The following is a 12,135-nucleotide window of genomic DNA, read 5'->3' on the forward strand; positions in this document are numbered from 1 at the left end:
GACTCCCCATTAAGGCCCAACATCATTCAGGTGGCCACACCTTAGTTAAAATAACATCTGCCAAAGATCTTGTTTACAACGCATTCACACCCACAAGAATGCAGATCAAGAATTGAGCATGACTTTTCTGGGGTACAATCTCCCACAGGTACTAAAAAAAATCATCCAACTTTACATTTATTGACATATTTTATTTAGAAAAAAACATTAAAATGTAAATTTAATTAGTAGTGCAAAATGATCACTGTCAGGCTACAGCTCTGATCAATATTTCTCCTTGGATACTGCAAAGGTTTTGAGGGTGCAAGGGTGTCTGCTGAAAGGAAGGCCAAGAAATGGGCAGCAGTATTTTTTTCATTATTCTTAGCATTGATAACTCCATTGCATGTATGTTCCTGCTAATGTATTGTCGATTCAGGTTTCATTCTTAGATGGCAACAAAGGCACTGCTAGGGTATCTGCCACAACTTAAAACCGACCTGTGTGCACTCAGAAATTTCTGAGAAGACTGTGGGTAACTAATTGAACTTTGCTTACCAGGTCTGTGATTTTGGTTTCTCATAGACAAGCTCCTTGCCTGCCCAGGAGAGACATGTTATCTCATTGTGTGTACTTTTTGCTTATAATAATGTGCAGCGTAGGAGGCCGAGAATAATGCCTTATGTTTGTAAAGCGGCTCTTTCAAGTGCCCACTTGTGGCTGGTTATACTTTCTCTCCTGTTGGAGATTATTCTGTTTCTTTCTTGTCCAAAACTCAGGAAATGCTTTAAACGTGCTTATGCTAAGAGCCCTGCAAGCTTTCTGATCAATTGTGCCAGTGGACGCAGATCTACAGCTGATGGATCTGCAGGTGTTTAGCACTTCTGGGTGTTTCGTTGTGCCTGAAGGTCTGCATTCTTGCCCATGGCAAAAAAAAAAAAAAAGCCTCCTTCTGAATGTGCCCAGCCTTGCCCCATCAATCCTGCGCAGGCATGCCATGCAGACTGGGAAGGCCAGTGGGTGGATCAGCATGAATTTACCAGAACTGCTGGGAAAACACAAAGCACATGTCCCACCTCCATCCACCTTTAGTACCAGCAACAAGTCCTGTTTTCTTCAGGCAGATTGTGCTTGGTGAACTCCATAATTATCTTACCCAGATTTCCATCCTAAAAACTCAAAATAATATTTTATGGAATATTTTCCCACATGAATTAGAGGCAACCTAGTGAAACAAGCAGAATGGTGTATCATTATGGGGTGACCTAGGGGGAATATAGCCTAAAATTTTAGGGTTGCAGTGCTGTAAGTCAAATTCCAATTCTGCCACTTAACAGTTGTGATCTTGGGCAAAACATTTAAATTCTTTCTTAATCAGTTACTTCCTTTATTAATTGGAATAATAATAATAGTATCTACCTCACAGCATTTGGTAAAGATTAAATTAGCCACATCCTGTAAAGGATTTTAGCCCAGTGCTTAATAGATGGCAAGACCTTAGTAAATTTTCCCTGTTATTACATAGCACAAAAAAACAACAGTAATGGGTCTTAAATAGGATTAAGAATCCTATTCTCGTTTCATCATGTGATCATGTCCCCATACAGTACAGTTAAATTTCAGATCCTAAGAAGCATATCTTCAAGTTTTTTAGTTTGCTGGCCCCAAAAATCCCTCACCCTAAACCTCTTGGATTTCTAGAATTTAGCTGTTTAGACACTACTGATGTCTCAATAATAGCTCTAAGGGTGAATTCAAACATAATACTTTGATTCGTGCTACTACATGGCAGCAAAATGTGGCAGTTAAGCATCTGGCATTTTTCAAAATGTTCATGCTCAGAAAAAGAACCGTTTAAAAAAATACAAATACAGTCAGTCTGGGGCTTATCTCTTCCTTTAAATCTTCAAAGGACAGCCAAATCTGTCTCAACTAAATTCAAAAGAATCAACGAGATAGTACTTATCTCCTCAATGAAGAACACACAGATGGCTCATTTATTTTTCAGGCTTTTGCTGCAATGTGTAAGTGTAGGATTTCAGTGGTTACTAACCACTGTGAGTTACTCTAAATTGCCCAAGCTGCCCTACATTTTTGCTTAGAAGGGAAAAAGAAGACATATTAGATCTAAGAGTGTCATAAATTCTAATCACCCTTCTGTGACTGCTTTCTCCTATGAAGATAAGCACCATAAAAGTATGGGCCCAATCTATGCATGTATTTGGTTTCTTATTAAGAATGTAAAGCTATATCTTTATAGTACTGATGTTTGAAAAAGATTAATGTTTCCATTTATTGGTCTATCGAAGGAAAACAGAACAAACCTGCCTCCAAATTCTTAGAGATACCGCCTTTATTTTGTTAATATATATCCTTCCAGAACACAATCCCCACACACATATTTACATAATTACTTGAATGTTTTTCTCTTTAACAGGGTTTTACAAGATTCTGAAATATTCTTTTGGAACTTGTTTTTTTTTTTTCTATTTTTATTTGTTTTTTATTTTGTTTTATGCAATATGCCATATACTTCTTTACATTTGACTTATTTTTTCATTAAAATCAAACTCATTCTTTAACCACCCAGAATTTGTAAATTCTTATCCTTATGTTTTTAATTTTTTTTTAAAGGAGGTACTGATTTGAACCCAGGACCTCATACATGGGAAGCAGGTGCTCAACCACTGAGCTATATTTGTTCCCCTAATATTTTTTTCATTCAAAAAATTTATTGAAGTATATCAATCATACTTAAATATACCTAAACAATAAGTGTATAGTAAAAGTTGTGAACTTACAAAGCAAACGTGCATAACATCATCCTGGGGTCCCATATATCAACCCACCTCCAACATCTTGAATTGTTGTGAGACATTTGTTACAAATTATAAAAGAATATCATCAAAATCTTACCACTAACTATAGTCCATATCTTACATTTGGTGTATTTTCCCCCCAACCCACCCTCTTATTATTTTTTAAATATATTTTTATTACAAAAGTTGTGAACTTATAAAACAATCATGCTCATGTGCAGAATTGCCATACAACACCCCTTCATCAAAACACCACCATGGTGAAACATTTGTTACAGATTGTGAGGTAATACCAGCAGACTATTACCACTAACCATGGCCCATAGCATACCTGTGGCACACTTAGTCCATACTCCCCCATTATCAACACAGTCCATCTTTGGCATGGATGCACAAATATTACAGTAATGCTGTTAACCACTGTCCATAGGTCATCCAGTCTTATTTTTCCCATGCTTCTCCACATTCCCACCACCCTGAAACAGCGACGTACACCTAATCTAGCCCATAAAGGACACCCTTGCATCTGTACCATCAGCCACAATTCTCATCCACCTCTGGGTTTACCATGTTATTCAGTCCCTAGATTATTCTCTAGCTTTCTTTCAACTGACATTTACATCCCTAGACTACCCTTTCCAACCACATTCCCATTTTTAAACAAGCTGTTACTCACTATAATGTGTTACCATCAACTCTATACATTTCTACACTTTTACAGAAAAGTTAATTAAAACTTCTACATACATTAAGCATCAGTAGTCCATTTCAGTCCTCTTTTAATCTCCTTTAAGAAACCACCACCTACCACGAGGCCTTGAAAATGTTTTCCTAAATTTTCTTCTAGAAACTCCATGGTGCTTGCTTTTACATTTAGGGCTTTGACCCATTTTGAGACAAATTTTGTATAAGGTGTGAGATAGGGGTCCTCTTTCTTTCTTTTGGCTAAGAATTTCCAGTTCTTCTAACATCATTTGTTGAATGGACTGCTCTGCCCAAACTGGGTGAGTTTGACAGGCTTGACAAAAATCACTTGACCATAGATATGAGGGTCTGTTTCTGAAACAATAATTTGGTACCATTGCTCTATGTATCTGGTTTATGCCAGTACCATGCTGTTTTTACCACTGTAACTAGGTAATATGAGTCAAAGTCCAGAAATGAGAGTCCTCTAACTTTGCTTTTCCTTTTCAAGATGTTTCTGGCTATTTGGGACCCCTTATCCTGCCAAACAAATTTTATAATTGTGTTTTCCATTTACTTAAAAAAATACTGTGGAATTTTTACTGGGATTGCATTAACTCTGTATATTAATTTGGGTAGAATTGACATTCCAATGTAATCTAGTCTTCCAATCCATGAGTATGGAATGTTCTTCCAGCTATTTAGGTCTTTTAAAATTTCTTTTAGCAATGCATTGTAGTTTTCTGAATACATGTGCTTTGCATCATTGGTTAATTTTATTCCTAAGTAATTGGGTTTTATGTGTCATATTTTATTTTCACCACTCTTTTTAGACTTTTCATTATTTTTATTGATATAATCTTCATTTCTAGACTCTCTTTGAAGCCTTTCTCTCCTGTCTTTTCAGACTGTAGTACACCCTTTAATATTTCCTGTAAGACAGGTCTCTTTGTTGTAAATTCTCTCAGTTTCTGTTTATCTGTGAATATTCTAAACTTGCCCTCATTTTTGAAAGACAAAATTACCAGATATAAGATTCTTGGCTGGAAGTCTTTCTCTTGCAGTATCTTAAATATATAATACCACTGTCTTCTTGCCTCCATGGTTTCTGGTGAGAAATCAGCACTTAATCTTATTTGATATCCCTTATATGTTATTCATTGCTTTTCTCCTACTGCTCTCAGAGTTGTTTTTGGCATTTGATATTCTGATTAGTATGTGTCTCAGAATTGGTCTATTTGGATTCATTCGGATGGGAGTACTTCGTGCTTCTTGGACAAAGATGTCCTTCATAGGTAATTTTCTACCATTATTTCTTCAAATATTCCTTCTGTCCCTTTTCCCTTCTATTCTCCTTCTGGGACACCCATGCCATGTATCTTTGCACATCTCTTGCTGTTGTTTAATTCCCTGAAACCTTGTTAAAATTTTTCCATTCTTTTCTTCTTTTGTTCTTTTGTATGTTTACTTTTGGAAGGCATGTCTCCAAGCTCACCAATCCTTTCTTCTGTCTCCTCAAATTGGCTGATACATGACTACATTGTATTTTTAATTTCATTTATTGTGCCTTTTCTTCCTGTAAGATCTGCTATTTCATTCCTGTAAGAACTGCTATTTTTCTATGTATGCTTTCAAATTCTTCTTTGTGCTCGTCCAATGTCTCCTTAATATCCTTAATCTCTTTAGCCATCTTATTGAATTTAGTAAGGAGATTTGTTTGAATATCTATGATTAGTTGTCTCAACTCCTTTATGTCATCTGAAGGCTTATCTTGTTCCTTTAACTGGGCCATATCTTCCTGTTTCTTGGTATGATTTGTTTTCTGTTGGTACCTTGGCATATGGCTTACTAGATGTATTTATTCTGGGTGCAGCTTCTATTTTTAGTTTAGGCTTACTTGCCCTTTCTCGTTGCTGGTTGTGTAGTAGGAGCTGAGGATGTAGTTGGTGTTGTTAGCTGTGGACGCTCAAGCTGTCCACAATGCCCTAGGGACTGATGAAGCTTCTCCTATTTTTCTCTTTTGCCAGGGGTAGGGATAGAGCCACAGCCACGTGTAATAATCCAAGTCATGCAGGCCTAGACTGTAGTTGCCCAGAGAGACTGATAAAGGCACACCCTTACTCCCCTGCCTGGGGTGGGGATGGAGCTGCAAGTGTGGGCAACAATCTCTGCTTGCGGGTCCAAAATGACTGCAGTCACCCTTGAAGACTTCTGACTATTCAATTTGTGCCAGCCAAATGTACCTGCAGTGGCCCAGAGAGGCTGGTGCAGCCCTACCAGCTTCCTCGCTGCCAGAGGTGGGGTTAAAGCCTAGGCTAGGACTGCAGTCCCATCTGGGTGGAAAGAAGCTAGTCCCTACTGTCATTGATTTTCAGTCAGCCAGGCTTCCTCTCATGCTGGGGGCAGAGTCAGAATGGTACTACTGGCCTCTTTCTGACTTGGACAGTTTAAACTTTAGCTGTTCTTAGGTTTATACTTCAGCCTACTGAATTTACTAATGAGTAGCTGAAGTCAGTGGCCAGACATCTCCTCCTCCCCTGTTTTTGAGAAATGGAGCTTCTAGCTCCAGCCACAGACTAGCTTCTGAGGCAACTTGTGCTGCCAGAGTAGGATGGTCACCAGCCTCTGTGGGGTGGCCTGTAGTTTCCCAGAGAGGCTGATGCAGCCTCTCCACTTCCTCCAGAGGAAGGGCTTATGCTACAGAACAGCTCCTGAGGCAACTTGTGCCTCCAGTGGAGGATGGCCACTGGCCACAGGGGATGGAGTGCTCTACTTACGAATCTTCTCTGCAGATGGGCAGTCTGCTCCTCCATTCCTTCAAGGATGTTGCAGGATGCTCTTCTGATCTCCTGGAGTCTCCAAACAGGTGCTTTAGATAGCTCTGGGTGATTACAAAGTGCCCTGTAGCACGAGCTGACTCTAGGAGCTCCTTACTCTGTTGCCATCTTGCAGGTTGTCCTTAACATTTTAAGATATATTCATCCAGCCATGGCGACTTCTTATAAATCTATTTAAACTCTCTGTAAAACAAATGGCCAATGAAAATTCCAATTTGAAAAGTTTGTGCAGTCACTAATGACGCTATTCAGATAATACTAAATACTTTTCTAATAGTTTATTCAACAAATACCAAGAACCATTATGCTTGATATTGTGCATATGTACATATATATTTCTGTACACCAGCAGTATGATGTACGAGAAAGCACATTCTTCATCTGAACTGTATCTACTGATATGTTTAAAGGTGTTTCTGGTTAAACTTATACTAAAGGTTTTTGGCTGTTTGCTTGTTTATTTTTGCCAAGCAATACAAGGAAAGCATTTTGGTATTAACTAAACATTTTCCCCCTTTACTATCATTACTATTTCATCAAATCTCAATGTAAATTTAAGAAATAGAGATATAAGAAAAATGAACATTTCCAAAAATATCAATAAAGGTGAAAAAAAAAGGAACAAGATGAATTAAGGAGCAAAGTGAAATCATGTCTGACTTTCCAGCTAGATCCTTAAAAATTTTTCTTTGGAGAACAAAAACAAAAAAAACCCACAAATTGTCTATACTAAGGTGGTGGAGTCAAACTATGACAATCAACAGGAGTCTTTGCAGCCATGCAGAATTCAAGCTGTACATACAGAGAACTCAGCTATTCCAAGCAATTTGCAGACAATAGGTTGTTCTCTGTAATCAGTTTGGGATATGAATGATTTGGTAAGTGAAATTAGATTTTATTTCCAAAGACTATTGTTTATCATTGCATGCTCAGACGCGACTCAGGCTTGATGACTTACTCATAGCACCCTGCTTCCCAGAAATGGAGATAGCAGTAAAGCACATTTTCCCAATAGATCATTTACTTGATTGATGAATGACCACTTAGACAGTAGGATTTGGATTTCTAAATCTAATGGAAATTTAAGTTAAAAAATATTTTTACAAATACTGACCAAATAATTAAGTTCTTCCCAAGGTGATCACTAATTCGGAATAGGCCAAGTAATAAAAAAGGGATTTTCATCACCCTTAAAATTTTTAAAAGATCATATAATTTAAATTGAGGCATGCCTGAAATGAATACTGAGAAGTCTTCCTAAACTTAAAATATTTTTAAAATCCCGTTCATTTTACAAATATCAAGTCTGGTAAAAGTTGCAAAATAAATGTTTTGGGATGAGTAGGTGTCACTTACAAATGTGGATCTGGGTTAGATTTTGTAAGAAATGCCAACAGTCAAGTCATGTGGAATCTTCCCTTGAGGAATTTATAATTTAAAATGGCAAGGCATGTACATGGGAAGTATATATATGCTATAGGAAGCAGAAAGTGATACCAGAAAGTAGGTCGCTGCAGATAATATGTTATGGACATGGGGTGCGGGGGGGTTATATAGGAGGCAGAGTTTGAAACCGGCCTTGAAGGACTGAAATAATGTGGACCTTGTGAGGAGCATCCCAGTGTCAGGTGCGTTCAATGGGACAGAGTTCTGCAGACACTATTTGGTAGGGAGTGGGAAGCCAGGGAACATGTGTGAATAGGGAAGTGATGTGGTCAGGGTTGTGCTTAAGCTGCAGTAAGTAAACAGTGTGGGAAGATAGGAGGCACAGGTGTGAATTTCCTGCAGGTACCTGGACAGGCGGAGCTGGAGCTTGGAACACAAAAGGGTTGGCGATTAAGGTATGGAAATCTGGGAGTCCTCTTCAGACTTGAGAAGCCCCCAGAAGAGCAGACGACCAGCGCAGGACCTAGTGGAGACGTCGAAAGGGCCATACTAAACATCGCAGTGTCTGACACCTCGAAAAAAACCACCTGGCACAAGGTAAGGCCTGTGGAGGTAGGCGGAAGAAAAGATGGAGAGTCCCAAGATAGAGCATCGCAGTGTACATCAGGACTAAACCAAAGACAAGGATTAAATGATAAATATTTAAAACTGAGTGTACTTTGACCTTCTTCAATAGCCATCTTTCTTGACCTAAAGAAACTCTGAAAGGAGTCCCCGCTTTAAATATATTGTTATGCTTTGTATTTTTTTAAAAGGATGTTTTAGGCTACTTTAACTGTTAAAGGGCACAAGGGTAAGGAACCTGTAGGGCCGAGTGATGTTGTTCAAGTTAATCATGTTTTTACTATGCCCCGAAGGTAGGGAAAAAACGTGTGCGTCCTCGCAGCCTCACCAGCGAGGAACTTGGGCACAGTTCTCCAGACGGTACCGAGAGCAGGCAAAGGAAAGAACCAGGGTACGAATAGCGCCCCCGTGGGAAGCAAGAGTCAAGTCGGCCACAGATCGGGTTTTACCCGCCAACCCAGGGAAGCAGGTTACTCCAGGCTACACCGAGCAGAGCTGGTGGTGCTGGGAAGAAAGTCACGTCCTATCTGCGCTCCTAGTTATCCCCGCAGCTCCTTCTCCTGGAAAATACTCCTCGTCCCAGTTCCCCGGGGTGGAGCAGTGACCGGGTTAGGGCGTGTAGGGAGCGTGTGAGGGCAAAGAGCAGCCGCTTGAAGGAGAGGGGCTAAGGGATCCCACGAAGCCAGCAGGAGCGCGGCTCCACCGGGGCGCCCGGGGGTTTATCTGGATGCCCTGTGCAGGGTGGACGCGGCGCTCTGGACCCTCCCGCCCCGCGCACCCGGTGGGAGCCTCCGAATGGAGCAGGTGGGTGTGGAGCCCCGAGCCGGAGCGAGCGACAGGCTGGGAGGGAGGAGAGGGAAGCGCCCGCCGAGGTGTGGGAGGCGCCCGCCCGCGCCCAGTCCGCGCCCTGGGGATGGGGGCGCTCTTCCCCGGTGGAGCGCAGAGTTCTGGCGCCGCCAGGCCGATCTCTGGCGTCCTGGCCGTCCTCACGGTTCGCCACCTACCCCGGTCCCCGCACCGCCCCCCGCCGGCCTCTAGAGCTACAAGCGCCAGAATAGGAGGTGGAAGGGGCGGTGGTGGCTCCAGCCCGAGGGTGCGCGGAAAGCGGGAGGAGGCGGAGCGGGAAGCTGGGGGGCCGCCGGCGTGTGTGCGCGCCGGGGCCGGCGAGTTGCGGGGTGGGGGCAGGCGCCCCCGAGCGCCCCGCCTCGCCTCCCGCGCCCAGCCTGATCCCTGCTCAGACACACACACACACGCACACCAAGCACCCACCACCCTCCGCCCTCGCCGCTGCCTCCCCGCCGCCGCCGCCGCGCCTCGGGCTGCCAAGGGAGCGGTAACTCCCCGACTGGCGCTGCTCGCCTTCCCGGCTTCTTCCGCGCGGCGAGCTCAGCTCCGCTTGATTTTTCCTTTGATATTCCAGCCCTCTCCCGACTGGGCGGCGGCGGCAGGGGGATGGGGGCCCCGCGTGGGGAAGGGGTGAAGAGCGATGAAGATTATTGTTCTTTTTAAGGATGCCTTAGCTTCCTCCCGCTGCCTCTCCTTTGAGCCTTCCTACTAGAGACGGTGAACCAGAGTCAGGGATGTAAGGAGTGGGGGGAAAAGCCGCCAGGAGCTCCAGCCAGCCGGGGAGACCCTCCTCTCTGTGGAGGGGAGGGGGATTTCCAGCGACAAATCATTGGCGAAGGGAATCGTCGCAGGGAGAGGAGCCCCGGAGGGAGCGGGGAATCCCACAACCTTTGTGGTGCCCGAGCCTGTGCCGCCGGCTGAGCGGGTCTGTGGGAGCTAGGTAAGTGGCGGGGGTATTGCTGCTCCCCGAAGGGGTCTTCCTTTAAGAATGAATCATCGCGGGCAGCCTAGGCAGACTCGAGTTGCCAAAGGAATTGGAAACTGCCATATGGCGCCTGGTGGACTTACACACAAAGCTGACTTAGCCCGGAGAGGGTTGTTAATGTAAGGCTCGGTCCCCGAGGGGAAGGCGCTCAAGTGTTAGCCCCTGACAAGCTCACGAGCTGCCTGCCTGGGAAGGGATGGCAAATGTTATTTCTAGGAGACACGCTCATGTCTTCTGTTCATTTGTTGATAAATGCCACACTCACATGCACACACTTGTGGGACGGGATTTAGAGACTGTGATGTCTCTGATGTGTGAACAGTCCAAAGAACACAGACATACGCATGCATTTTATTCTTCAAGCTGTGCGCGGTCTCCGTTCTGTAGCACGGTTCCGGAGAGGGAAGAATGAGTCTCTAAGGGAAGAGCTTCATGGCTGTTTCCAACACACTGTGCTAGGGGACTTGGGATTACAATTGCCCTGAATGGCACCAAAAGACACTGAACATTTGCCTCATTATTTGCTTCCAGTGCTTAATAACTGTTTTTAAAGTAGTATGCTGTCATCCATTTTCTCGAGTTATGAGCATTTTTGCATATTCATTCATAAAAATTGTCAGTGTGCATTATGCACGGCTATTTATACAACGTTTAGGACCGTACAACTGTAGCAATAAATAAAATAAATACAAGATTACATGTCAGAAATTTAGGATGCACACCAGGGTAATTTCATACAGGTACAACATTCATTCTAATTAGGTTATGCAATAATGACAATATTTTAAGTAGCATTTCACATTTTTGGCTTTGCATTGACTGGTTTTTTGGTGCTATTCTGATTTTTTAACGCCCAGCTTAAAGGAAAAGTAAGAATTTCATTGGTATTCTTTTAAAATTTGTACCGTTGTATGGAATAGAGATCTTTTGGTTTATTTACCAATGAACGTCAATCAAGTTATTACATTTCACAGGACAAACCAGGTAGATTTGATTTTAGTCAAAACTCTAAAGTCTTATCTGTCAGTACTTGATAACTTAAAGGAAAGATTTTGAAAATGGGCAACATTTAAAAATGCGTAATGAAGTTTTGCTTTATCTCTTTCACTCTTTAGGTGTGTGTATGTGTGTGTCAGTAAATATAAAGTTGTTCGAAGCTTACTTGTAATAGATGATAAAAATCTTTAGACATCCAAACTAGAGAGTTTCTGGTTCTTAAATTAAGCAAAACTTAAAACAGTTCAGTAGTTAGGACATTAGGCATGTGCATGTGAGTTTAATTGCTATTTGGAGTGATGTTTTTAGTGTAGGGCATGCAAAATGGGCTTATTTGTGTGGCTGCATAGACCTTCTTAGAATATTGAGAGTCCAATGTAAAAATAAAGGTCCAACATTCTCTAATGAATTAAAAGTACCTCCTCCTTCTAAAAGAGTTAATAATTTGCCTCCAAAAAATAAATATTATAATCTCCCTCTTACTGTCAGATTCAGACCAAATTTTTGTTTATCACTAGTAGAATTCTTTCTAATGCACTACTCTTCTTTTTCTTACACTACTCAGACTTTAGAGAAAGGAGCCAATCACTTGGCAATTTGCATTGCTTTCTTCCTCCTTTTAACCTTCACTTTTCCCTTTTCATGTGAGTGGTACCAAATCTCCCTTATATACAAACTTGCACACCCTGACACCAGGAAATAACAACATTCCCTGCCACCTTAAGAGATCTCACCCTCGCATCTTCCTTTTCTCTTGTCTTTCTTTTTGTTACTCTCCTATATTTTTCTAAACGGAATCAGTCCGTGCATCACTTGACACTCCTTCCAATTTCACTTTTCTTCAAACACAGTTCAACTTTCCAAGCATACACGTTTACTGATTTATTCAGATGGGATTAGTGGAAATCATTACTTAGAGCAATCCCTTCTGCTTGGCTTTTAAGATTGCCTTCTTAACTCCATGGGGCAACTGTGAGCA

General features: G+C 42.0%; 1 protein-coding gene across 1 annotated transcript in view; it reads left to right on the plus strand.

Annotated features, from left to right (window-relative positions):
• Positions 1-9,435: 9,435 nt before the first annotated feature.
• KCNB2 (potassium voltage-gated channel subfamily B member 2) overlaps positions 9,436-12,135 on the plus strand; it is a 448,889-nt gene continuing 446,189 nt past the window's right edge. The window contains exon 1 of the mRNA XM_004462482.3: positions 9,436-10,115. The gene's annotated coding sequence lies outside the window, so the exon portion shown is untranslated. The remainder of the gene's footprint in view (positions 10,116-12,135) is intronic.

The sequence above is a fragment of the Dasypus novemcinctus genome, chromosome 14 (genome assembly GCF_030445035.2).
Source record: "Dasypus novemcinctus isolate mDasNov1 chromosome 14, mDasNov1.1.hap2, whole genome shotgun sequence".
Taxonomy (NCBI): Eukaryota; Metazoa; Chordata; class Mammalia; order Cingulata; family Dasypodidae; genus Dasypus; species Dasypus novemcinctus.